Source organism: Castor canadensis, chromosome X, assembly GCF_047511655.1.
Source record: "Castor canadensis chromosome X, mCasCan1.hap1v2, whole genome shotgun sequence".
NCBI lineage: Eukaryota > Metazoa > Chordata > Mammalia > Rodentia > Castoridae > Castor > Castor canadensis.
The window spans coordinates 47,004,154-47,031,151 of NC_133405.1; the positions used below are offsets into that span (position 1 = coordinate 47,004,154).

The 26,998-nt window shown below is 36.1% G+C and overlaps 2 protein-coding genes across 3 annotated transcripts in view; one reads left to right on the plus strand and one right to left on the minus strand.

Moving 5' to 3' along the window:
* Dnaaf6 (dynein axonemal assembly factor 6) overlaps positions 1 to 5,577 on the minus strand; it is a 48,164-nt gene extending 42,587 nt beyond the window's left edge. The window contains exon 1 of the mRNA XM_074062536.1: positions 5,440 to 5,577. The gene's annotated coding sequence lies outside the window, so the exon portion shown is untranslated. The remainder of the gene's footprint in view (positions 1 to 5,439) is intronic.
* The window catches only part of Nup62cl (nucleoporin 62 C-terminal like), a 104,582-nt gene that overhangs the window by 15,316 nt on the left and 62,268 nt on the right, over positions 1 to 26,998 (plus strand). The window contains exon 1 of one of the 2 annotated variants that reach the window (XM_074062534.1): positions 5,711 to 5,855. The exons of the other annotated variant lie outside the window; for it this stretch is intronic. The gene's annotated coding sequence lies outside the window, so the exon portion shown is untranslated. Of the gene's footprint in view, positions 1 to 5,710; positions 5,856 to 26,998 lie in introns of those variants that run through there. 2 annotated transcript variants of the gene reach the window in all.

Sequence of the window (26,998 nt, forward strand, 5' to 3'; positions counted from 1 at the left end):
TGGTAGTCTGCTATGGAAATGAATAATTGACACATATTAAATTGAACAAAGAGGCTCCTTGTTTATATTTTTCAATTCTTAGTTGATTATGTGCTCATTAAATATTTACCTAAGATTAAAAGCAAAATGTTTATCGAAACCTTTTCCACCTTTGACAATGAAAGGGAAAAATACATCTAGATATCAGATATAATTAGTATTTCAACTTGAGAATGTACAATAAGATATTGAAGAAACAAAGCAAAAATTGTTTATCATGTCAGCATTATTTACTTCACAAAATTGTGATGGTTAAATTATACAACACAGGTGAAAGTTTGCTAAAATATGCAAAGCTGTATAAAATACCATTATTATCCAGCACATAGGGCCAGTTCTCACAGATGCTTGATCATGAGGCTTGTGAGAGAGTTTGAAGGTGGGCCAGTGAGATAAGAATACTCATAAGAAAGGTATTCAGAAGTCCCAAGTATAGTGTCTGAGGTATCAGTCAGAATAACTACTCATTTGGTCTTGTGTGTTTAGCAGGGCTGTGGCAGCAGGTGTTCCTGGACACAGGGGGACATATTAGGGTGAAGTAGAACAATAGGTGGAGGTATACAAAGTAGACAGGTATAGAATTACAGAAGGCAGGGTCTAGTTCTTGAGAAATGTGGGGGAGTTGGCAGGTAGATGGAGGTTCAGTTAGGGCAGGGCTCAAAGTTCCAGCAGAAAAAGAAAATAAAAGCCAGCCACTGGATCAGTGGCTTTGTTGTGTCACCTGGACACCCACTATGGAGGTGATGAAGGAAGGTTATGGTTCAGAGGGTGCAATGGATACAGGATTTAGGAAAAACAGATTAATTCTTAATCTCTGCCAGTTAGTTGGGAAGAATCTCTGACCTGGTTCTCATTAGATGAGAAGCAGAGCAGTGTGGGCAGTGGAAAGCAATATAGAGCATCTCCAGTAACCTCAGCTGGAACATAGCCAACAGTTGATGAATATTGAATGAAGCATGATTAAATTCATATGAATGTGTCATTTCCAAATAATCACTTTGGAAGTATATACTGATGGAAATTATCCTATCGATGCTCAAAATATTTTGGAATTTGTCTTTTCTTTTAGAATTGCCTTCACGGGTATCACAAGAAAATAGGTATCATTATAGTATCATTCATTTTGATTACACATCAGATTTGTCTCAAAGTGATTTCTAGATATATGTAGATATCACATCTACATTCAAAATATGAAGATTTGCTTCTTTGAGGATATTCAAAAGAATGTGCCACAGGCCTCAAGGTAATTCTAAAAGACTATTTCAAAAGTAATTTAAGCTATAGAAACATCATTTGAATAAGTAGATTAGCCTTCTAAAGGGGCTACATCAAAGGGGATGCCATTCCTTGGGATGAATATGTCTTGTGTTTATTAAACAAATCATTCACAATAATTCTTAGTAATACTTTACATATCTAAAACATATTAGGAATTGGGCTCTAATTGGACTTCCAAATTATGCTGGCATAAAATAACATTACTTGCACTATAGCTAAATTGAAGTAAAAATATAATAAAATTAGCATTTATGCAAAAATATTTTACTATATCAAATGTAATAATAATCTACAAATACAAAACAATAAATCTGGATGATTGTGTTCATTTATTTTGAACAAAAGAATCACAAATATTTTATGAATAAGTAATTAAATAGTATAAAATATCAGGAGAGAAAAACAGCTAGGCATGGTGATGTACTCCTGTAATTCATTCTACTGGGAGGTGGAGCTTGGGAGGATCACAGTTTGAGAGCAGCCCAGGCAAAAAGTTAGCAAAACCCCATCTCAACAAATAAGCCAGGTGTGGTGGTATGCCTGTGGTCTCAACTATGTGGAAGGCCATAGATACAAGGATCATAGTCCTAGGCTGGTCCAGGCAAAAAAACAAAACCAAGCAAAGCAAAATAAAACAAAATGAAATACCCACCCTGAAAAACAGCAACAACAAAATCCATGAGACGCTATTAAAAAAACAGCTAAAGCAAAAAAAGGGCTGGTGGCATGGCTCAAGTAGTGGAGTGCCTGCCTAGCAAGCATAAGGCTGTGAGTTCAAACCCTAGTAGTTCAAAAAAAAAAAAAAGGAAAGAAAACCAATTATGTGTATTTTTAAAAAATTCTAAATTCAATGGAAATGAAGATTCTACTAGTGTTTTTAGAAGTCTAACATATTAAAAGTAATATATTAAACTTTAAAAACATTTATTAAAGTTCATTTGATACAAACAGGCTAGTTTTCTTTTTCAAAACAAAACAGGAAGATGTCTCTTGATGAATTATGCAGTGTTATTTAGTTTACGAATTTGATATATTTTTAGTTCATCTTGAGCCTGGCAATCAAGGTCCTTCAGGATATAGCCTCAGCCTAATTTTCTGCCCTTCCTGCCTATTATTCTCTTACATGTGTTCTGCATTCTGTTAAAAAGTAAATAGCTTATTAAACATATACTATAATTTCCTGTCTTTGTTTCTTTCGGTATATTGTATGGTTTACCTAGATTACTTTGGTAATACAGTGTAGTAATTTCAAAAAGATTCTAGAGCCACAGTGACTATATTTGAATGTGGCATTGCCACTTAAATAGACAAAGAATACTGGGATGTGGCTCAGTGGTAGAGAACTTGCCTGGCATGCATGAGGCCCTGGGTTCCATCTTCAACATTGAAAAACAATGAACAGATTTTTAGAAACAGGCTAGGAATAAATTTAAATTAAGGAAAATTCAACTAAGAGTTTCAATAGAAACAAAATATGTTGCTAAATCTTTTACTGAAGATGTGGTTATTAAAAAATTAAATTTTCTAGACCCTGTGTTTTTCTCTCTCCCACACTCTTTTGCTAGGCTGATGCCAATGGCAGCATTTTCCAGACAGAGCCTTTGATTTTCCCATATTAATCTGAGCCCTTAGGGCCTGCAGAGATAGAAATGTAGCTGAGGGGACTCTTTCTTGGTAGTAGCCACTACTAGCTAAAACAACAGACACTCCAGAACCACTCATTACCAAACTATTGGAGCCAGTTAGGGATTTTCAAAGTTCAATGAGGATGCTTCAGAGCCATGGCAGTGCAGCAGTATCAGTAGTGTGGGGAGCAAGTTAGGCACTCTCTATTTGAATTATCTCTATTCACAGGATCAGTCTCTGACTAACTACTTAGAGAAAAGTCTAAGTTAAATTAGTGAAAACTCTGAGTGATATTTTATTAATTCATGTATATATAATAAATAAAATCAGAGTAAAAAGGACTCACCAAATATCCTTTTGGAACTTAAGCAAATAGTTAAAAAGGTATCCTCAAGTAAAATTCTGACTTTATGACTGAACAATTTCAAAGTATTAAAAATCCATTTAGTTTCAAAATCAATTTGGTGTTTCTTCTGCAACTGTATTTACATAGAGTCTTATTTAGCAGTTCCTTCATTAAAATTCTTCTGAGAACACAAAAATAAACATCGCTGCTATGTCTGAATTAAATTATAATAATTAAATTTTTTCTCTTCTTTTGGCGATGCTGGGGATTGAACCTAGGGCCTCCTACCCCTACCCCCCCCAAATATTTTTGACAAGTGCACTCAGGAATAATTCTCTTCCTATTAAAATATTTAATTTGTGGAATGGAAGTGTAATTCAGTGGTAGAATGCATGCTTAAGCATGCTAGAAGCCCTGGGTTCAATTTTTAAAAACCTCATTTTAAGTGTGTCCATACGATACCCAAGAATAGTTTCCTTTGTAGGTTTATAACTTTCACCACGATGAAATATACCAACTCATAAGTAACTGTGGGAATTTAACTGGGATTTTGTCACAAATTTAAATCTATTTAAAGGAAGATTCTTTCTAAAAGTGCCTGGAATCTTTTATAAACCTAAATAAAAGATGAGTTTGTTTTGATTTAATATTTCCTGTGTGTATTCTTTATTTCTTAATTTTTCATAAGGCGTCTTTATCCTTTTTTGAAAAGCAAGGGGTTTTTTTGTAGCTGGGACTATAGATGTGGACTGCCATGCCAGGCTTAAAAAGTGAGTCTTTATAATGGAGATAAAAATCCTTAGTTTCTATAGAGCTCATCCCGAGTTATCAAAAGCTGTATAGTACACCATTTCAGATGAACTTAATACACTTGGCAATAATTTTTCTCCTTCCGTTCTCTGTCTCATATTCCACTTGCATGTAAAATTGGGATTGAGAAGGCAAATTTTCTTTCAGTACTTTCAAATTTTATTCACAGGTTAACATGTCTGTCTTCTTTACTTCTTCTATAGTCCATGTTCTAAATCCCTATCACAACAGAAGAAATGTTCACTCTTTGTTCAAAGTCGGTTCCTTCCCCTCACTCTTTCGTTCCAATTTTTCCACTTTTTGAAACATAGAACACTAATTTTCTTAAGCAGTCCTTGGTGAGTAGCAGGTTTTTAGGTGCAAGTAGGCTTTGCACACTACACTAAGTGTGGATTTGACTGCTCCCTCTCCTCAATGTATTCCATCACACTCAGAACAACCAGGTACACAGGATGTTCAAGTTAACAGTGGCAAGGGCCATTTTTTCCCTTCTGAAAATATATCCCAACCAAGGCATGCTACTTCAGGATAAATCATGCCTGTAACACGTAAAACACAAAGTACAGTAACTGCTCTGATTGGACCATTCAGATCTACCTACACCGGAAATATGGCGTACACTCTTAAATTAGTCCTTTTTTTTTCTTCCGTACTGGGGTTTGAACTCAGGGCCTCACGCTTACTAGGCAGGCGCGCTACCACTAGAGCCACTCCTTTAGATCTAGTCATTTCTAACAGTGAAGAAGAACGGATTAAAATGTGTGTATGGGCTGAGATGTAACTTAGTGGTAGCGCGCTTGCCTAGCATGCATGAGGCTCTGGGCTCCATCCATAACACCAAAAGAGAAGATACAAAAAATAACAAAAACAAACAAACAAAAAAAACTCTGGGCTCGGTGGCGGATCAAGTGGTAGTTCGCCTGCTTAGCAAGTGCGAGTTCCCGAGTTCAAATCCCAATACCGCCCCCGTCCCCCCCCCCCCAAAAAAGGAGAGGTAGGTGGAAAGAATAACTGATAAGGGCTCAAGAAAAAAGAAAAAAAACACAAAGTGTGAGAGAGTTGAGAAAGACAATTGAGAAGCCTTCAGATGATCACTTCGGCGTTTTAACGGTCGCTCAGCACCCATCCCCTGTACGCTACAACTGCGTCATCTCTCACCCGCGTCCTGAGAGACCGAGTTTCTAGTGTAGGAGAGCGGGATTTAGGGAACATTACGCCTCTACCATCCTCAACTTGTGACTTTTGGGGGGGCACGTAGAGTTCCCCTTCAGTTTTTCCGATAGTCACAGCATTTAAGTACCCCATCTTTCCGGCTCCTGAGGTTCGAGTTTCCTCACCTTGGTCAGTTTTCCGCGGCTGGCGAGGCTGGGAGAAGAGAGAGCAGCGATACCTGCGCGTTTGTGTTACCTGGGCAACAACTTTGTTACCCGCCTCCCAGCCCCAACTCCAGCCTCTGGGTTCCCGCTTGACTTTCCTGGCCAATCATAGAAGAGTCTCTTTTGAAATGACGCCAAAATCAACCAATCCGAGTGCGTCCCGTTCGGGGTCAGGGGCCGCCCTTTCTAGTTAAGTAGGTCGACCCCCCCCCCCAATCCCCAGTGAAGCTTCTGTGTTGATTATCGTCTCTCCATCTTGGTGGTCGTTTCTTTCCGTATCGACCGGGTTCGAGGCCCGCCCCTTTGGTGGCAGCGCGGTCTCAGAAACCTGTCCATTTACTTTGGGGACGGGACAGTGATCCCCTGCTGCTACTAAGGTAAGTTTGCAGGGTTTTCATTTGTCACCAGGCTTCGCTCACCGTTATGCTTTTTACCGAGTGAATTCCAGCCAGGAGAACTCTTGTGTCTCGCAAATCTGGAGCGGTGGGCGCGGCGGACGGGTAGTATCAGTTGGGACGCTTTGGCTGTGGTTTGGTGCTCGCGCCCCACGCCCCTCCCCCCATATATAGTGTTTCTGTCCCGGTTCAGTGCGCTCGCGTGGGTGTGCACAGTGGGATGGAGCTTTTTAGTCTCTGCTTGGGCAAGCCTACCTGGTCTGAGGGACCCTGTTGGCTGCCATGAGGCTCATGTGGGACACCAGCTGGAGCCACACTTGGCTCCCAGTCCTAGGAACATCGTGGGTCTGGATGCCCTGTTTTCTCCAAAACCCTTGGAGTAGAGAAACCGAGGTGCGATGCCCGCTTGCCAGTGCTTGGAAATTTGGATGTCTTCACGTAGGAGCTGAGTTGTGACCCGAGTTATGGCGCAAAAATTATTTGGAGTATTTGGGACTAACTAGTTGTGACAGTAAGAAGCTCCTCCATACATTATTCGTGTTGTAAGCTAGGAGAGATAAGATGGTTTTAATGAGTAGTTACTTTTGGTTATCAACTAATTGGAATTCGATTGTGAATGCACTAAACTGTTTCCCTTCTCTCTGCTACTATGCTTTTCTTAATTCCCACTCCATGTGGCACAGGCCATAGTGAAGTTTGAGTAATTTATTCATCATTTGTTATTATGCATGGTAAACAAAAAATGGAGGGTAGAATATTTAAGTTATTGACTAAACTAAAGTTATTGGCTTTTTGGCGAAATTATACTGTTAATTGCCCTTATTACTGTGGGAGATCATGGTGTAAGTATCTTGCATTTTGTTAAATCTCTAGATACTTGTGGAGCTTATGTTACATTATCTCCTTTTTGCTTATTTTTTAAAAATTCTGCATCATTGTGCATTAATTCTAAGTTTGTAGTGCCTAACCACTGGTTTTGTGTGTGTGTGTTTGCTATACTGGGGGTGGAACTCAAGGCCTCGGACTTGGTAAGCAGACCCTTTATTATTTGAGCCACGCCCCCAAACCCTTTTTGCTTCCCTTAGTTTTCAGGTACATGGCCTTAACCGCCGTCTCCTACCTAAGGCCTCCTGCATAGTTGGGACTACAGGTGTGCAAGGACATGCCTGGCTTGTTTTCTTCAGATGGAGGTCTCACTAACTTTTTGCCCTCCAAACTGGGATCCAACCCATCTCCATATTCCAAGTGACTGGGATTACAGATATGAGCCACTGCACTTTCTTTGTTGGGTTTTTTGTTGTTCTTGTTCAGCTTCTTAAATCTTTAAATTTATGTCTTTTGCCAAATTTGGGGAAATTTTAGGTTCTACTTCTTGGAAATACTTTTTCAAAGTGACTCATTAGCCAGTCTAGGCTGGCCTTTAACTCGTGCTCCTCCTGCCTCAGCTTCCCCAGTGCTGGGGTTACACTGAAGGAGGTTCCAACCAGTATTCGTCAGCCTTTTGGCCATGATCTTGTGTCCCCAGTACACAAATACACAATTTATATTTGACAACTAGTTTTGCAAAAACAGTACTTACTACATGTAATATGCTCTGACACTTTCCATTATACTTTTAAAAAGGTAGACCACAACACATTAATGAATTTGTCATTCACAAAGACAGTGATCTTAAACTTTTGGTTTTTAAGCCACTCTGCCACTTGAGCCATGGCCCCCAGCCCTAGATGTTATTTATTTTTAGGGCTATAATTTTTAGGGCTATAATTGCCCCTGGCAAGGTGGAATACAATGCTAAGCACTTTTTCCCCCAGATTGAGGAGATAGGGGATGGGTCTGGGATCTGAGATGAATCTTCAAGCACTTGGCTGCTACTTTTGTTTTGTTTTTGTTTTTTTTTTTTTTTTGCAGTACTGGGGCTTGAACTCAGGACCTACACCTTGAGCCACTCCACAGCCCCTTTTATGATGGTTTTTTTCGAGGTTGGGTCTCGCAGACTGTTTGCCCAGGCTGGCTTAGAACTGTGATTCTCCTGATCTCTGCCTCCTAAGTAACTAGGATTACAGGCATGAGCCACCCTGCTTAGCAAGCATTTGGCTTCTATGGAGTGTCCTGACTGAATACAGAAACTTAAAGGTTGTGAAACGTCAGGGTTGGAGAGGTTCAGTGACTTGCCCAGAACCATACTGTCTGTGAGTAGATTTCAGAGAATAGAACTCAACTTGACTAAGTTGAATATTCTCGTCCATTCTTCCTTGATAGCAGATCAAATCTAGAGGCAGAAATTGAAATGGGGAGAGGTTCCCTGATTTGCCTACCAAGAGCAGAGGTAACTGAATTTGACTGCTAGTATGGTTTTACAGTAATACAACTTGGGACATTTAAAAAAAATTTTTAAATGCACCCAAAATTTTCTGTGGGTTTATAACTATGAAAACGACTATCATTTAGCTAATCCTTTTATGATACAGAGAGTAGCTCCTTTTTTCCCTCTTAACTTTTATTTATTTTTTATTAGCATATAATAGTTGTACAGGGAGATACTTCGTGATATTTACATACGTGTTTATGTCTTAGATTTACTCTCTCCATCATTCTCTCTCTTCCCCAGCCCACCTTCTTAGCACAATTTCAATAGGTTTCATTCTTCTGTTTTCATGTATAAGTACAAAATACATCCACCGTATTCACCCTCATTCCTCCTTCCCTTATGCCCAACCCATTCCCACTGGTACCCACCCTGGAAAAAAGGCCTGTTTTACTCTCCTGCCCTTCATTTTTTTAAGTGTGTATTAATAGTCCAAGGGGCTTTTACCTTGGTACTTCAGGCCTGTATATATCGTGCTTTAATCAAATTAATCCCTCTACTACTTACTCTTTATCACCATGCTCCCCTATTCAACAGCTTACAGTGCAGTATATTGTATTCATATATAGATGGGTTGTTTCAATATTTTTCATTCTCTAACATTTTCTTTCCCTCTCCACCTCCTATAGTTCCCTTAGACAGACCCACTAATACAATCTTGATCTCTCGAGAAAGTAACTCTTTTAAAATGCTGGTTAAATAATTCATTAAACCAGCTTTGAAAGAAATTAAGGATGAAAAATTTCACCTATTTATCAAAATATGATTGTTTTGTTCCCCTCTTGTCTTTATCCATATGTCCCCATATTTTTACATGATTGTGATCTTTGTACAGGGTTTTTTGTTGTTCTTAATACTGTTCTGAGATTTTTTTCTATGTTTCACAGTCTTTAAAGTTTGCATTATTAATATTAGACTAATATTCCATAGAGTAGACTAAAATTTTTTTAGCTTAACCAAACTAGCCAAAGAAGACTGGTTTCCAGCTATTCCATGTTATAAAATAGCCCTGTAAAATCTTGATTACTTAAAATCATTTCTATAACTTTAGTCTTTGAATTCAGTGAGCTTAACAAGCAGCTTAGTAATAGAAAGACCAAGGATCAGGACCTGAGCAGGGAATTTTTCTTTCTATATGCTAGGCCACAGTGATCAGCTGTGGTGTCCTTTGTACATATGAGTTAGGCTGAATGTACTTTTTCCCCACTAACAATTATAGACATTTTTGAAATGAGTTATTTAAAAAATATATGAATCATAGCAGGTTCAAGTAGATTCTTGAATCTGCCATAATAACACTCACACTGATTAGCTTTCTTTATGAATATATTTTCCAAAGATTATATGAATGTGTATTAATTTTTAATTTAAATTTTTTATAAAGCAGCCAATTAAGTTGACTAGAAGAATAAGAGCTATAATTGATCTTATAGCACCTCTCCCTCTTCAGAGCTCATATATTGTCTTATTTTCTGTCATTCTAGCACATTAAGTAGTTCTTCTTTAAAAAATTATGAAATACTTCACACAGAAAAACACAGACAATTATATACCATTACCCATGAATGCACCAAAGGTTTAACTATTAATAACATTGTACATTTTCTTTAAAGCCTGAGGATTATTTTTGTGTGTGTTTCACATTTATATAAATGGTACACTGGTCTTACTCTTTTGTTATGCTTTATGCCCATTTTTTTTGCAGTACTGTTTTTTTTTTTCAGATTTTTATATGAGTTGTACTGGGGTTTGCACTTGGGCTTGCTGCTGGCAAGGCAGGTGCTCTATCACTCAAGCGATGCTCCCAGCCCTTTTTGCTCTGGTTATTTTGGAGATTGGGGGGGAGTATCACTTTTTCCATGATTTTCCTATTTTATGCTTCCTTCCCTCATTGGGATGACAGGTGTGTGCCACTGTGCCCAGCTTTTTCCCATTGAGATGGGGTCTCACAAACTTTTTTCCCTGGGGCTGTCTTAGAGCCATGTTCTTCCTAATCTCAGCCACTCAAGTAGCTAGGATTACAGGAATGAGGCACAAGTACCAGGCTTTAATATTTTTGTACATAGTTATTTTTATTGCTGTAGAGTATTCTATTGTATGATTATATCACTTTGTAAAATTGCCATTCCTCTATCTTTGTTGGATGTTTAGTTTTTTTTTAGGTACACAAATATTCATGTAAGTCATACAAATATTGTATGATTCTACTTACATGAGGTACCTGAAGTAGGGAAACTCATAGAGACAGAAAGTACAAGAGTTACCAGGAATTGGGAGAGGGGAGAATGAATTCAAGTGACATAAAGTTTCTTCTTGGAATTGAAAAGTTCTGTAAATAAATAGTTGTGACAGTTGAACAACACTGTGCATGCATTTAATGTCTCTGAATTTACACTTAGAAATAAAGTAGCAACTTTTATGTTATGTATATTTTATCACAATAAAAATATAAAATTCCAAACAAGAATCATGCTTTTCAAAAGCATATGCCTGATAGCCTTGTTTTTTGGAGTGAGGCCCTGAAAAAAAGTGAAAATTTGCTTTAAAAAATATTAAATTGTATGAACCAGATGTATTTTTCTAAGATAATAGTTCTTGAGATCTTTAAATGACAATTTTGCTTACTTGCATCCCTGTGAAAGGTTTTCATGAATCCTGGCCTTCAGACATTTCCAGTTTTCTTTTGTATCTGTCTTCTTTTTTTTTTCTCTAAAGTTTTGGGCCCACTTCTCAATATGGGACATATCTTTGAGGCTACTTTTTTTTTGGAATTTGAATGCCTTTCATCCTTTGCCCTTCTCCCAACTCTTCCCTCCTTCTGGTCTTCCATCCCTATGTTCTGTCTTTTCTCTGCCTGGGGCTGGAGGACCCTCTCAGGTCTCTGTCCAATATGCCCACCCTCCCTTGCTCAGCTTCTATAAGATTGTCTTTCTTTAGTCCTTCTGCCACCCTCCCCTTTGGTACCAGCCTGGTCTTTCCTTTCCTAATTTTGTAACTGCTAACATCATTCACTGAAAATGAGACTGCCTTCATAGCAATTCACAGTCTCCTGTAATATCACACTTTTTGTAGTGCTTTTGGTGGAACCCAGGGACTCACACTTGGTAGGAAGTCATCTATCACTTACCTACACCCCCAGCCTCACACTTTTAATATTTAGAAAATTAGCCTTAGTTATGGCATTAAAAATCTTTCCTAGCTCTTAAAATTAGATTTTGATCTTATGGCTTTGAGAAGTTATAGTATAAAAGGGAAAAAGACTCAATGTGGAACGTAACCAGCTTAAGATGCCTAATATGAACTCCAAACTGGGGCACCATTTTCAGAAGTCCTGTATTTTGTTTTGGTATCAAATAAAATGATAACCATGATAAATTTGAGCCTTCCAAATGCCTATGCAAATGTCACCTTTCCTTATCAATTTCTCTGTGGGGCCTATTTAGAATGTAACATAAGTAACTCAGTTTTTATTTCCAGAATTGGTATCCATAACAATTAGTGGCAAACAATGTACTTTGAGGCTTAGCTTTTTCCACTTTCTTCTTCAGAACTTTTTTGGAAAAGCTTTGTATCTTGATGGAATAAGGGATTTCTTCAGTGAGTTTGTACTTTTCTCCTGCTTTGTTGCCTCTCTAAAGCATATGTTAAAGAACCACATGTATTATCAGAGGGTGCTATTTGTAGGAATGGTTTGTGTAACATGAATTTTCAGACCAGATCTCTTAGTCATGATGTTCTTGAGAAGGTGAAGTGCATTCGTGGAACTTGATGGTTGTCAAGTAGCTAGGCAGTTTAGGGGAAAATGATGCCTCTAAGAAAGAATAGTCAATTTGCTTCCAAGAAGGTAGGAACAATTTTTAATAAATTATGAGTGAGCTTCTATGCTAGTTACCTCTTGACAGTCATTTCTCAAAGAAATGTAGGGAAATAGTGGTATGAATGACTCCTCCCAAATCTACTACTTTGTGAGGTAGAAGTATTCACACATTTATGCTGAAATGGCTTGCAATAGGTACTCAGGCTTGAAATCTTGTTTCTGCCTTTTAAGACATAGTGGATTTATCTCCCCAATGATGTATTGCTTAAGCTATTATTAAAATAGAAGTATTGTGTCCAGTTCCTTTACTTACTAGTCACTTGACCTTGGGAAAGTTATTTAGTATATCTTCATGCCTCAGTTTCCTTAGCTACAGGATGGAGATCAAAATCCCTTTTTGATTTGTTTTCAACTTTTTTTTTTTTGCAGAACTGGGGTTTGAACTCAGGGCCTCATGCTTGCTCGGCAGGCACTCTACCAAGTGATCCATTCCACCAGCCCTCTGATTTATTTTTAGGTCACTAAAGATAAGCTATTTCAGATTCACTAAGTGCTTCTCTTTTTCTTTTCCTCTTTATATCACAGAAGATATTCAGGAACTTGAGTGGTAAAGTGGTGTGTCCTGAAATGACCTACAATCATTTATTGATCCTAGATCAGTTTCTTGCTACCCACAACACTCCCTAGATTAATAAGTGGCAGTACACATTGCAGATAATTTGCATGCTGATAAATGCGATAGATACATAATAACTTTTTTGGATTCATAATTTGAAATCTAATGTATGTTCACTCTATGGCCAGCTGAGCATGCTTCATAATTATCCTTGATTTGCTGATCCTTCACTGACAGCAAGGATAACTCCAGCATTATATTTTGGAAAACTTTCACATAGCACTTTACATTAAATTAAATTAGGTAAGGTAATATATGCAGAGAGTCTTAGTGAACTTATTTTTGAAAAATATTTTGGTTACTCACTTAGTAGAAATGCCAAAATTTTAGAAGTGAGGAAGCTGGAGCACCCATGCTTTTAAGAGACTGGAACACTCTGGTAGGCATCTGCACTCACTGAATTGTTTTCTTCCTTCCAAGTCCTTTAGTTAATTCCATAAGTCCCATTTAGGTTGGATTGCCAGACCAGGACCACTTGCCCCTTTCTAGTGGCACTTCTAGTGAGCTCTCATGATATTTCTTGGTCCAGTGGTTTTCTGCAGAAGCCCTTTATCATGTAGTATTTTTTTCTTTGAATGTATAACCCCAGCTACTGGTGAGGCACAGGCAGAAGTGTCCCGAGGAGCCAGCACAAAAAGAAAAACAAAAGAGCTGGGGGCTGTGGCTCAAGTGGTACTACCCAGGACTAGCAAGCTCGAGACCCTAGGTTCAGTCCCCAGTAACACACACACACACACACACACACACACACACACACACACACACACACACACACACACACACAATGCTGAATTAACAGTGCTCTTGGTGACATACAAGATGCCAAGAAATTTAAGTTGAAAATAGGATAATGAATGTAAAATTTAGAGGTAGCACACCTAACCCAAGTTTCTTTGTTTATACGTTTTTCTCAACATTCCCATATTTGATAAAACCAATGGAAAGCGCTCTTTCCAAAGGTATAAACAATTAAGTGATGAGGAATTATGAATGGTTGGTGTTTATTTCCCCTTTCCTTTTTATAGTGGCACATAAAGTAATGGGACTCTTAGTTTTGATGAAATACTTCTGAAACTTATTACTTAAAATTACCTTTCATAGCTATTGTGTAAAAGTTAATTTTTAGGTACATCCCACTCTATTAATCTTGACTGAGATAGGATTATAAATTCACAATAATTTTCCCATAGCACTTTAAGATGTTTTTCTATTGTCTTCTAACATTTATTGTTGATAATGAAGAACTTGCTATCATTCTGGTTATTACTGCTTATTAGGTAAATCTTTTTTTCCCCAGTAGTAAGTTTCAGAATTTTTCTCTGTACTTAATATTCTAGCATTTCAGCATAGTATATGTAAGGAGCTATGTGTGTATGTTTGGGTTGAAAGGTTGCTTGATTATGCTTATATTTTTAATCTTAGAATCATTTTATTTTATTTCTAGCAAACTCACTTCTTGTAAATATTATCTCCACCATTTTATTTTTTCATTTTGTATTCCTGTTGGATAAATATTGAAGCAGCTCTTTCTTTTTTAATTTCTTTTTTCTCATCACTTTATCTGTACTGTGTTCTGGAAGTTTCTTCTCTTTCTTCCTATTCACTGATTTTCTTTTCTTCAGCTGTGTCTAGCTTATTATATAAATCTATCTCTTGAGCCTTTTATTGCTCTTTTATTGTTATTCCCCCGTCCTTTTCTGTTTTTGTTTTTTCTCTCTTTCTTTTTTTTTTTTTTACTATTTCCCCTCCCATTTTTGTTTTGTACAGTTTTTAGTGAGTTTCTAATTGATATCCATTTCTTGGCTTTCTTCTTGTTTCTTTTTCACATTGACTTGTTTTATGGATGCTGGTTTTTTCTTGAGACTTTTGAACATATTGAGCATATATTTTAATTTTCCATTCAAATTGCTTTATCAGCTTTAATTCTTTTGAAGACTATTCTCTCCTTTATGGTATAAAAGACCACTTACTTACATGTTTTGTGATTCTTATCTATGAGTTAATCTTCTAAGGGCTTTTTTTTTAACCACATGTGACCTAGAAAGTAGAGACAGCCTTGTTGAGTGATATGATGGGCAGCTTGCCTGGACTCTGAAGCTTTCATCACCTCCTAATCAGTTTTCATATTAGCATCTTAGCTTGAAATTTCCACACCACAAAGTTAAATTGAGTTCAAGCCATCTATACATATCTTCTGTACCAGCTTGGGGGTTCCATTTATCTCCCCCACCTTTTCCATTCTCCTGTATATGTTTCCCACATTTAAGCTTCACTAAGTTTCTGCTGATTAAGGAGCCTGTGGTCTTAATCTTTTGGCCTCAAACTATACTCAGTCCTATCATATTTCCAACTGTTAAGACACATAGCTCATTCAAGTCATCCACTTGTACTAAGCAGCTTTAGCTTCTGCTTATCAGTAAGAATTCCTCTTCTGTCTGACACCTGGAAAATTATCTCTCTTTCTGGAGAAACTTTGCTTTGTATTAAAAATGTTTTTATTAAATGAGTGTAACTGGTATTTCTAGGAATTTGGAGCACAGAGGAGTGATTCCAGTGTGACTTCCATCCACCGTGTTCACTTGGAGGTCTCATTGAGATCTCTAAATGTTTTTCCATTCCTCTCTTTTAGGTTTTTCCATTCTAAGCCCTTTTAGGGTTTGGAGTCATAAGCGCTTTTAATTTTGGAGGAACTAGTACCTCTATAGGTGGGTTCACTTTGGGCTCTGCAAAGACAACTACCACCAATTCAGCTACAGGGTTTACTTTCTTTATACCTGGAATGGGTGGGTTTAATTTTGGGACTCTGTCCCAACCAGTTGCAAGTACATCTTCACCTTCCACCAGCCTGTTCTCATTAAGTAACTCCAGCTACATAAGACTCCAAGATTCAACTTCAGAACACCATTTGCATAAAAAATTTAGTAGAAATGAGTTTTCCTTAGGGTAAGAGCAAAAACAGTTTCTGATTCTTTTAATGGCAAAAGAGGAACTCTCTCAAAGACAATCTTTGAATTCAAAGAGAAGACAGGTAAATAAAAAGTATGGCATTTCTAAGTCAACTATTTGGAATTATGCTACTCATTCCCAAGATATTATAAATTGGATCCATTTCCGATTTGAGCACAAAACACATTGAATTCTGATCTGTAGTGTTGTTCCATGTGAGTCAGAAGAGGAGTATTCACTGAGTTTTGTACATATATCACCTTGAAATTAGGCTGCTGCTTTTTAAGTATCTCTCTAGAAATCTTCATCTATTGATCATTGTAATGACCTTGATTATACAGTTTCCTCTTTATATTTCAGAATTTTAAAGGTGACACTCATATAATGCCTTCTAAGTAAATCTAGTTGGATCTGTGTCTTTAAATAGCACCCCATGAGCCCCACGGAAGCTGGGATATTCTTTCTGGAATTCTCTCCAGTCCTGTTAGAGTTATTTAATAACTTATAATTGAGTGCTAAATAATCTTTCTTAGAAGGTCTAGGTAGCTTAAATATTGAAGTATTTTGTCACGAGTTATGACAAATATTTAAATTTTTTAGAACTTGTATTAAAGAGATGCTTCTTGTTTTACTTTGTGATTCTGTGTCTAAAACAAAAAAAATTGTATTGTTTTATAAAGTCTGTCAGAAAACCCACTAGACCTAGAGAAATCATCAGAGCTCACTGGAAGAATAACTCCTTTGTCTACTAAAAATTTTTTTTCTGAATTACTCTTTCCCTATCAAATAGTAAACATTTTTTACTTTAAAGTGGACCAAATTAGGGAACCTTTATTTATAGATGAGCGAATAGGAAGCACTATAAATGTATTCCTATGTTAATATCTGGTTATCTTTCTTTCTGTGTTGAGGTAAAATGACCCATCAAACAAAATCTTACAAACAGTTACATTTGTTTGTTTATTTATTTGGCGGTACCGGCTGTTAAACTCAGGGCCTTGTGCTTGCTAGGTAGACACTGTACCACTTGAGCCACTCTACCAGCCCTTTTTGCATTGATTATTTTTGAGATAGGGTATTGTGTTATGCCTAGGCCAGCCCGGACTATGATCCTCCTATTTGTGCTTCCCCAGCATAGCTTGGATAACAGGTATGTGCCTAGTCATTGGTTGATATGGGATCTTGCGAACTTTTTGCCTGGACTGGCCTCTAACTACAATCCTCCCTATCTCTGCCTCCCAAGTAGCTAGGATTACAGGCTTGAGCCACTGCACTTGGCCAAACTGTTCTTATTTAAAACTTAATATGACAGGAGCTATGTTATCTAGCTGCCTTTTAACATACAAGAGAACTATTATGTTGATTTCCCCCTTTTTCTGTTTAGAATAAATGCACCAAAATTAAACTTGGGCAGCACTGTTTCTACACAGCTTGCAGTGTTTACAAGGGCTTTGGGGATTGGTACCAGCACCCTTAATAATACTGTAACCAGCAACACTCTATCACATTAAGTGATGACATCCACTTATTTTACTTTTGCCTCTGCTACCATCTCTGCTACTCAGTTGGCCATAGCCACAGGCTTCTCATTCATCTATGGAAGCACACCTCAGACTGTAAGCACCAGTTTCAATATTGTCTCCATGGGGATTGCTGATCAACCAATAGCATTTGCAGGATTCCCCCCCACCCCCAACACCCATTCCTGCTGCCCAGGCCTGTAGTGGAACAATTGCTACACAATCATGTTCTTTTCAACCTTAGCAGACAGTCTATGTGTAAGGTTTGAACTTCACTCTAATGGAAAGGCACAGTATTCAAGATTGATTTTAAGAATTTTTATTTGACTGAAATTCCAACTTTCCTTGTTGGCAGTTATCTCTGTTACTATTTATCATATAATTGTATTTATGTGTAAATTATTTTCAGCTTATTAATTACATTTGTGTGTGAGAGAGAATTGTTTTTATGATGAATGTTTTTATTGTCATTGATGAATGTGGTAGAAATTAAATACAAAGTACTCCTGGTTTGGACTTTTAAGTTTAGACCCAAGCTATGTTTTGGAGAAAGTTATGCCTTCTGAGAACCTAGACAAATTGGTGTATAGTAATAATAGAGTTATACTGAAATGTTTTGTCCAATTGTGTGATGCTTATTTTTAACTAGTATTTCTTGTTCACAAGCTTTTATGTTTTTTCCTTTTGAAAAATAAAACTTCAAAAATGAAGTTTATCAGGAAGTACAATAGAAAGGAGAGACTTATCTTTAGAATAGTATAAAATTTTACAGAATATTATGACAATTCAATAAATTATGGTTGGGGAATGGTATATTCTTGCTAAAATATTTTGTGTGTACTGACATCTTACATGGTATATACATGGGCTGCCAGTTTCTAAGTAATTAAGATTCAGTAAAATACATTTGACCATACTGAACATTAGTGAGAAGATATTCAGGATCTTGCTAAACCAAAATGCAGTTAATAAAGAGTTCTGGTTTACAAACCATATAAACCTACTTTTATTATAGATGCCCCTGATATTTTAGAACTTGGAAATTATACTGACATGTTAATACATTTTATTTTTAAAATACATTTTATTAAATTATATACTCAGAATTATGATTCAGAGCTTTTTGGAATAGCCAAAAAGGAAAAATACTCTTAAAATTATAGGTATTATAGAAATATCTGTATTATTAATAGTGTTAATAGTTCCTGTTTTGATTGCTTGACATTGTACAGTGGCACTGTAGGACAAAGAAGATAAATGGAGCATTGAAATTATGATGCTAGAATATTTGGTCACTACCTTGGGGGGCATAATTTTAATTATGCACAAATGAATTTTGATGTCACAAATAATAAATATCTGATATTAAACAAAACAAAATAACTAGGAAATAAATATTTGGGTCTTGGCTCCATCACTTACTAGTTCTATGACCTTGAACAAGTACTTTAACCTATCAGTGCTTAAGTTAATTAGGTAAAATGCTTAGAACCTTGTCTGGCATGTAATAGGTACCACTGTATGTAACTTGCTGTCTTATAAAAATGTATTTCCCAGCATCTGTTGGATATGTTGCATATATTGGATGTTATCCTTTTTGTGTGTGTGTTCTTTAAGCTTTGGTGATTTAACAGTGAAAGTAGTATTGTTGTCATCCTCATTTATATTTTTTTATTAGCAGTTAGGCTGAATTATTTTCCAGGTCATATGCTTGTTAATTATATTTGTGTATGTGAATTGTTTTCAGGTTATTTTTTGATTAATTATATTTGTGTGTGTGTGAGAGAGAGAGAGGGAGGGAGGGAGGGGAAGGGAAGAAAGAGACGAGAAGATAGAGAAGATGAATTCCTTGTCTGTGTCCTTTGCTCCATTTTCCAATATTTCTAATATGGTACTTATCTTTTTCCCATTGGTATGTAATTACAATATCTTAATCCTCTGATATTGGTACAAGCATTATTTTTCTTAGAATTTTATATGTATCAAAAATATTTTACTTTTTTAATTTAAAATTTATTTTGACATAATTGTGCATTCTCTTGCAGTTGTAAAGAATAATATAGAGATTCCACATACCTTTTATATAGTTTTTCCCATCTTTCATAACTGTAGTACCATATCATTACCAGGATATTAATATTGATGCAGTCAAGTCATATAATATGTCTTGTCACTGTAAGTATCCCCTCCCTTATTTTGCCTTTTTATAGCAGCATCCACTTTTCTCCTGCCCTTTTTAACTTGGCAACTATTAATCTGTTCTACATTATTATAATTGTCATTTCAAAAAATATATTTCAATCTCTAGCAACACTGAACCATGCAGTATGCAATCTTTTGGGAATGGCTTTTTTTCCACTCAGCATAATTTTATGGAGATTCCCAGATTGCTGTGTGTAGCAATTTTTTGTTTCTTCTTATTGCTGCATACTATTCCATTATTTATATGAATGCACTACAGTTTGTTTAACTATTTATCCATTGTCTTAGTTCATTTGGGCTGTTATAACAGAATATTTGAGACTAGGTAATTTATAATGAATTCATTTCCTACAGCCCTGGAGGCTGGGAGGCTCAGAGGCCTGCATCTGGCAAGGACCTTTATGCTATGTCATCCAAGGAGGAAAGTATGTGGGCAGGAGAGAGAGGGAAGTGGGCCAAGCATTCTTCAATAATGAGCCCACTCCCACAAAAATGATATAATCCATTCATAAGGGTATAGCCCTGATGATCTAATCATCTCTTTAAGGTCCTACCTCTTAACATGGTTGCACTGGGGATTAATTTTCAAGCATATGAACTTTGGGGGACACATTCAAACAATAACATTCACAGATAGATAACTTGTTTCTACTTTTTGGCTATTACAAATAAAACTGCTATGAGTATTTTTGTAGTATGTTTTTTTTTAAAAATTAAGTCTTGATTTCTTTGGGATAATTTTATGCCCAGGAATGCAATTGCTGGGTCATATGGTAGTTACATATTCAGTTTTATAAGACCCTGCCCAACTGTTTGCCAGGTTGGCTGTCCCATTTTATGTACTCAACCAGCAATGCATGTGTGATCCAGTTTCTCTGCACCTTCACTATCATTTGTTGTCATCAGTATTTTAAAGAGAATTTTAGTGCCTGTAGATATCGTATTGTGGCTTTAATTTGAAATTTCCCTGATGGCTAATGATGCTGAACATCTTTTCCAGTGCTAATTTCTCATCTGTGTAACTTGTCCGTGCATGTCTTCTTTTTTTTTTTTTAGCTAGAAAAAGCATCTAAAATAGCAGTGTATTATATGGATCCTTTTGCATAAGGATTTGGATAATGTCAGTAGGTAGTATGATTTTACGAAAAACAGCAGTGTAGTCAACTGGGATTTTTTGTTATCTTTTATTTTGATCTTTTTAAGAAGTGGCTCTTTGAATCACTGATTTTTTTCTGTTGTATTTGTTTATCAGTTTTATTGATTTCTGCTCATTATTTTCTTCTACTTTCTTTGGACTTGTTTTGCTATTTCTTTTCTAGGTTCTTGAATTGAAAGCTTACAGTCTTGATTATGCCTTTCTTGTTTTCTGATGTCGACATTCTATGATATAAATTTTCCTGTCAGTACTACTTTCATTGTGTCCCCCAAATGTTGATATATTTTAATTTTCCTTCAATTCAATATATTTTTAATTTCCTTTGGGCCTCCCACTTTGGCCCATCAGTTATTTAGAATTATGTTTGATTTTCAAATGTTTAGAGATTCTCACGTTACCTTTTTGGTATTGATCGGTTGTTTGAATCTATTGCAGTCAGAGAACTCACTCTGTATCCTTTAAATTCTTTTAAATTTGTTGATGTTTCTTTTATGGCCCCAAATATGATATATCTTGGTATTTATTTCATGGGCAATTGCAAAGAATATGTATTCTGCTTTGTTGAGTGAAGAGTTCTATGAACATCTACTAGATCCTGATGGTTAATGGTGTTTTTTGTACTTTTCTGTATCTTTGCCCATTTTCTGACTAGTTGTTCTATTAAGAGAGAGCTGTTGAAGTCTCTGTGTAATAGAGAATTTATTTCTCCTCCAGTTTTTTGTGGGACCAGCATTTGAACTCAGGGCTTTATGCTTGCAAAGCAGGTGATTTACGTCTCCTCCACTCTTTATCAGCTTTTGTTTCACATGTTTTGAAGCTGTTATTTGGTGTACACATGTGATTACTAACACTTAGAGCATTGGCCCTTTTACCATTATGTAATACATCCTAGTATCTATGGTAATTTTCTTCACTGTGTAGTCTACTTTATATGATAATAATATACTGACTCTTTTTTTATTGTTTTATTATTCATATGTGCATACAACACTTGGGTCATTTCTCCCCCCTGCCCCCACCCCCTCCCTTACCACCCACTCCGCCCCCTCCCTCTCCCCCCCACCCCCTCAATACCCAGCAGAAACTATTTTGCCCTTATCTCTAATTTTGTTGAAGAGAGAGAGTATAGGCAATAATAGGAAGGAACAAGTGTTCCTGGTTGAGATAAGGATAGCTATACAGGGAGTTGACTCACATTGATTTCCTGTGCGTGGGTGTTACCTTCTAGGTTAATTCTTTTTGATCTAACCTTTTCTCTAGTTCCTGGTCCCCTTTTCCTATTGGCCTCAGTTGCTTTTAAGGTATCTGCTTAGTTTCTCTGCGTTAAGGGCAACAAATGCTAGCTAATTTTTTAGGTGTCTACCTATCCTCACCCCTCCCTTGTGTGCGCTCGCTTTTATCATGTGCTCAAAGTCCAATCCCCTTGTTGTGTTTGCCCTTGATCTAATGTCCACATATGAGGGAGAACATACGATTTTTGGTCTTTTGGGCCAGGCTAACCTCACTCAGAATGATGTTCTCCAGTGCCATCTATTTACCAGCGAATGATAACATTTCGTTCTTCTTCATGGCTGCATAAAATTCCATTGTGTATAGATACCACATTTTCTTAATCCATTCGTCAGTGGTGGGGCATCTTGGCTGTTTCCATAACTTGGCTATTGTGAATAGTGCTGCAATAAACATGGGTGTGCATATATACTGACTCTTGATTAATGTTGCATGAGATAGTTTTCATCTCTTTTTTGATGGTACTAGGGTTTGAACTCAGGGCTTTGAGCTTGTTAGGCAAGTGCTCTACCCCTTAACCATACCTCTAGCACTTTTGCTGTGATTATTTTGAAGATAGTCTCACTTTTTATCCAGGCTAGCCTGGACTTCGATCCTCCTATTTTATACTTCCTGACATTGCTAGGATGATAGGTGTGTGCCATCATGCCCAACTTTTTTCCATTGAGGAGTCTCACAAACTTTTTTGGCAAGGCTGACCTGGAACCACAATCTGCCCAATCTCAGCCTCCTGTGTAGTTGAGTTGACAGGCATGCACTACTGTGACCACCTATATTTTTCAAGTTTTTACTCTTAGCCAGCCTATACCTTTATTTTTTAAAATGAGATTCTTGTAGAAAACATGTAGTTTTGTCATGATTTATAACTTCCTCTGCCGTTCTCTCTTTTAGTTGGTAAATAAAGTCACTTACATATATACTATAATTATTGCTACATTAGGACTTACATCTACCATTTCTTTTTATTTGTTTGTTTGTTTTTTGGGACATCTCATTATGTAGCCCAGGGTGGCCTAGAACTTATGATCCTCTTGCCTTAGCTTCTCAAGTGTACCATCATGCCTGGCTTGCCATTTCATTCTTTTTTTCTTTTTCATTTGCTGTGTTTTCTATTTCCTACCTTTCTATTGGTTATTTGAACATTTTTAAAATTTTTCGTTTTTATTTATCTATGGTGCTTTAAGGAGTGTCTCTTTGGATAACTTTTATTAATGGTTCCTCTAGTTATTATGTATACATAATTTACCATGGTCTTTTTACTGGTGTTCTTTTACCAATTTGATTGAAGTACAGAAACGTTTTCTCCAGCATGTTCCTTAAACCTCCCTGTGTTTATAATATAATTGTCTTAAATATTCTCTCCACATACATTTAGAACCACTTCAGACAAGGTTATCATTTTTGCTTAAACTATCAAACATAACTAAGAAAACTTAAGAAAGATAACCTGTTGTATTTACCCATATTTTTTGCTCTTGTGTTTGTTATTTCTTCCTTTCTGAGGTTCTAAGAGTCTTTCATCACTTTCTTTCTGTGTACAGATCTTTCCCAACCTGTTCTTTTAGGGTGGTTTGCCAGCAACAAATTTTCTGCATTTCCTTCATCTTTCAATGTCTTCAATTACTCTTCATTCCTAGAAGATCTTTTCATTAGCTTTGGGTTGATAGTCCTTTTCTTAAATACTTTCAAAGTATTGGACTATTTCCTTCCTTCTTGCTTCCATGGCTTCTTATGAGAAATCCTTTGTTGTTCAAATAGTTTTTTCTATTTCTTAGATGCCATTTTTCTCTTGCTGTTTTCAATTTTTTCTTTGTACTTAGTTTTCAGAACTTTGTGATATGCCTTTGTGTAGATTTACTTAGATTTAACCTTTATGGGTTGGCTCTGCTTCTTGTGTCTGTTAGCTTATGTCTCTTGTCAAATAAAATTTCAGCTATTATTTCTTTGAGCTACTATTTTTTATCACCCCCCCCCTTTATCTTGTCTCTAATGATATGAGTGCTAGATCTTTTGTTATACTTCCATAGGAAGTGGTGCTTTGCTAATTTTTTTCAGTTTGTTTTTCTGTGTTGTTCAAGTTGGATGTCTCTACATCCTCTATTCTAGTGCTGGATCCTTCTGAGCTTTTTTAGTTATTGTATTTTTCAGATCTAAAATTTCCATTTGGTTCTCTACATTTTGTATTTCTTTGCTGGGCTTCTGTTTCTTCTTGCTGGGGTGTTTTATATTCATTTGTTTCAAATGTGTTTATAATTGCTTATTGATGTATTTTTATCATGCAAGCTTTAAAATATTTGTTGAATAATTGTAGCATTTCTGTTGCCTTAATGTTGGCATCTATTGATAATCATTTCATTCAGTTTTTTACCTTACTGGTTTTTGGAAGGATGAGTGATTTTTTTTATTGAAACCTGCACATTTTCACATTGTGTTATGGGAGTCTGGATCAGATTTAAACCTCTTGTTTTAGCCAGCTTTATTTGACATCACTCTGGCAGAAGAAGGATGCTGCTTTTTTCCTACAAGGTGGGAGTAGATCTTCAGTTTCCCCACTTTGCTGCAGTAGGTATCTGAGGTGAGGGTCTCCTAGTTATTGCTAGGCAGGGTAGAGATTCCTGTCCTCCTACATGATTTCTGCTGACATTGTAAGGATGGGGTTCATTAATTGCTAGAAGGGATGAAAAAACCTGTCTCTGTACTAGGTCTTCAGGCTGGGGATTTGGCTGAGTGATAGAGTTCTTGCCTGGAATGCATAAGACTCTGGTTTTGGCTCCCAAACTCCACCTAAAAACACCAAAAACCCCAAACAAAACAAAGCAAAACCCTTACAAAATACATATACCATATTTCCTTTATTATTGATCAGTTGTTGGACACTTTAGCTAATTCCACAGTTTAGCTGTTATGAACAGAGCTACAATTGCATGGGTTTGCAGGTATCTCTCTTGTATATTGATTTACACTTCTTTTATTTATATTTATATTTTAATTTTTATTATTGTTATACTGGGGGTACATTGTGACATTTACCAAAGTTCTTACAATATATCATAGTTGAATTCACCTCCTCCCTCATTCATTTCCCTATAACTGGGTTTCTCTCTCTGGGCTTATTAATATGGGCTTTTTACTGATATTTATTGGGTAGACCCTGGAGTGCTTCTAAACATCCTATGGTGCACAGGGCAGTACTACATAACAAAGTAATATGAGTCTCAAAATGTTAGTGGTGCCATTGAGAAACCTGATTCTAGTCCTATAATGAAGAAAATAAGATTTTGTATCTTAAGCCCTTTTAAAATTTTAGAATAAGACTCATTTAACTTAAAAGCAAATCATCTTAAGTGGTATTTGCTTCCTTAGTTACCTCTGAGTATGTAATTTAAGGTCAGGCTCTGAAGTTATGCCAGTATCTGTGACAAATGATCAAGATTTTAAAATGGGCATAAATCAAGTACAAATTTAATTAGAGCTAGTGAAGAAGTTTCAGTAATACAGCCATTTACAAAATAAATAATGCAAAAATCAATAGCTTCTCTATGTTTAAGCAATAGCTGTTGGGAAATGTAAGGGAGAAAAGTCTAATTAAACATTTTGACCAAAAAATATGAAATGCCTAGGAGTAAACTTTTTTAAAAGTGCATAAATTAAGTGAAGAAAACTACAAAATTTTACTGAGAAATATAAAAGATGATGAATAATGAAGAGAACCACTGATTACACAGTCTCAATAATATAAAAATATCCTTTATTTCCAAATTAATCTATACACTTGATGTGATTCTTATAAAACCATAAGGGGAATCTTTGGGAGAAAGAAAGGAGGGATGGGCTTGGCAAGATTCTAAAATTCAAATGGAGGAATAAGTGCATGAGCTAGCCATCCCTGGTGTTTTTTCATGAAAGTAATGATGGAGTACTCGCAGAGAAACTATGAAAATGTATAAATTTATTCTCTTACTGTAAATTTGAAATGTTATGTAATGTAAAAATAAATGAATTCTAGAGCTACAATAATCGAAACTCTGTTATGATGGAAAAAATAAAAATCAGTGAAATATTTTAAGGTGCAGAAACAAACCTGTGTTTATGAAGGTGACATTTTAAATCTATGGAGGGAGAGGATGGAATACTGACTAAATGAATTGCAATAGCTGGCTAACTTTTAGGGGCAGAAGAATTAATATTTTTCTAAAAGATTAATCATAAGAAATCTTGCATGAGTTAAAGGTAGAAAATGGAAACAAATAATTTAAAGGCATAGATAAATCTGAAAATATGTAAATAATATTTCTTGGATGGGGGAGATGAACATTTATTTGTATATGGTTTTTAAATAATGTAGTCAAATGGTTCCAAAATAAAAGTATATATCTTATAAATAGGTATTCTGTCCCTCATCTACACTGTATTACATCTGCCCCTTCCCATACTCAGCTAACCAGTATAAATTGTATATATTCTTCCAGAGCTTCTTTATGAATTTGATAACAAATAAGAATATGCATTCTTAGCCCACTACTTTTTTGACATGCACTATTCCATATTCTGCTTTTTAAACTTATTTAAACCATTTTGCAGTTTTTCCACATCAGTCAGTATATAGAGAGTTTCTTTGGTAATTTTTTGATAGCGTCATAATACTCTGTGGTCTAGATGTACTATAATTTGTATATCCAAAGTTATTTCCTCTTTTGCTAATACGGTGTGCAATGGATATCATTTAACATGTTATTTTTTTGAGTATACAAGTATATCTTTATACATATACATATATATATACACATACACATTTTACTGTGGTAAATATGCTTAAGAAATATCCATTTTAATCACTTTTAAGTATATAGTTCTGTGTCATAAAGTACATTTTTTATGGATACATTTCCAGAGGAGGTATTGCTGGTTCATTTTTAAAAATATTGACCACTTGTTTTTTCTACAGGAGTTGTACCAATTTACACTCCCATTAGGAACCTGTGAGGCTGCCTGCTTCTTCAGTGTCCTTAATAGACTGTGTTACTAGTTTTAGACTTCTTGTCATCAGTTCTGTGAAATTGTTCTCAATGTAGTTAAAATTTGCAGTTTTTTCTTAAAATGAGATGGAACACCTTGTCATATGTTGAAGAGGGCAAGTTTTTTAAAACATG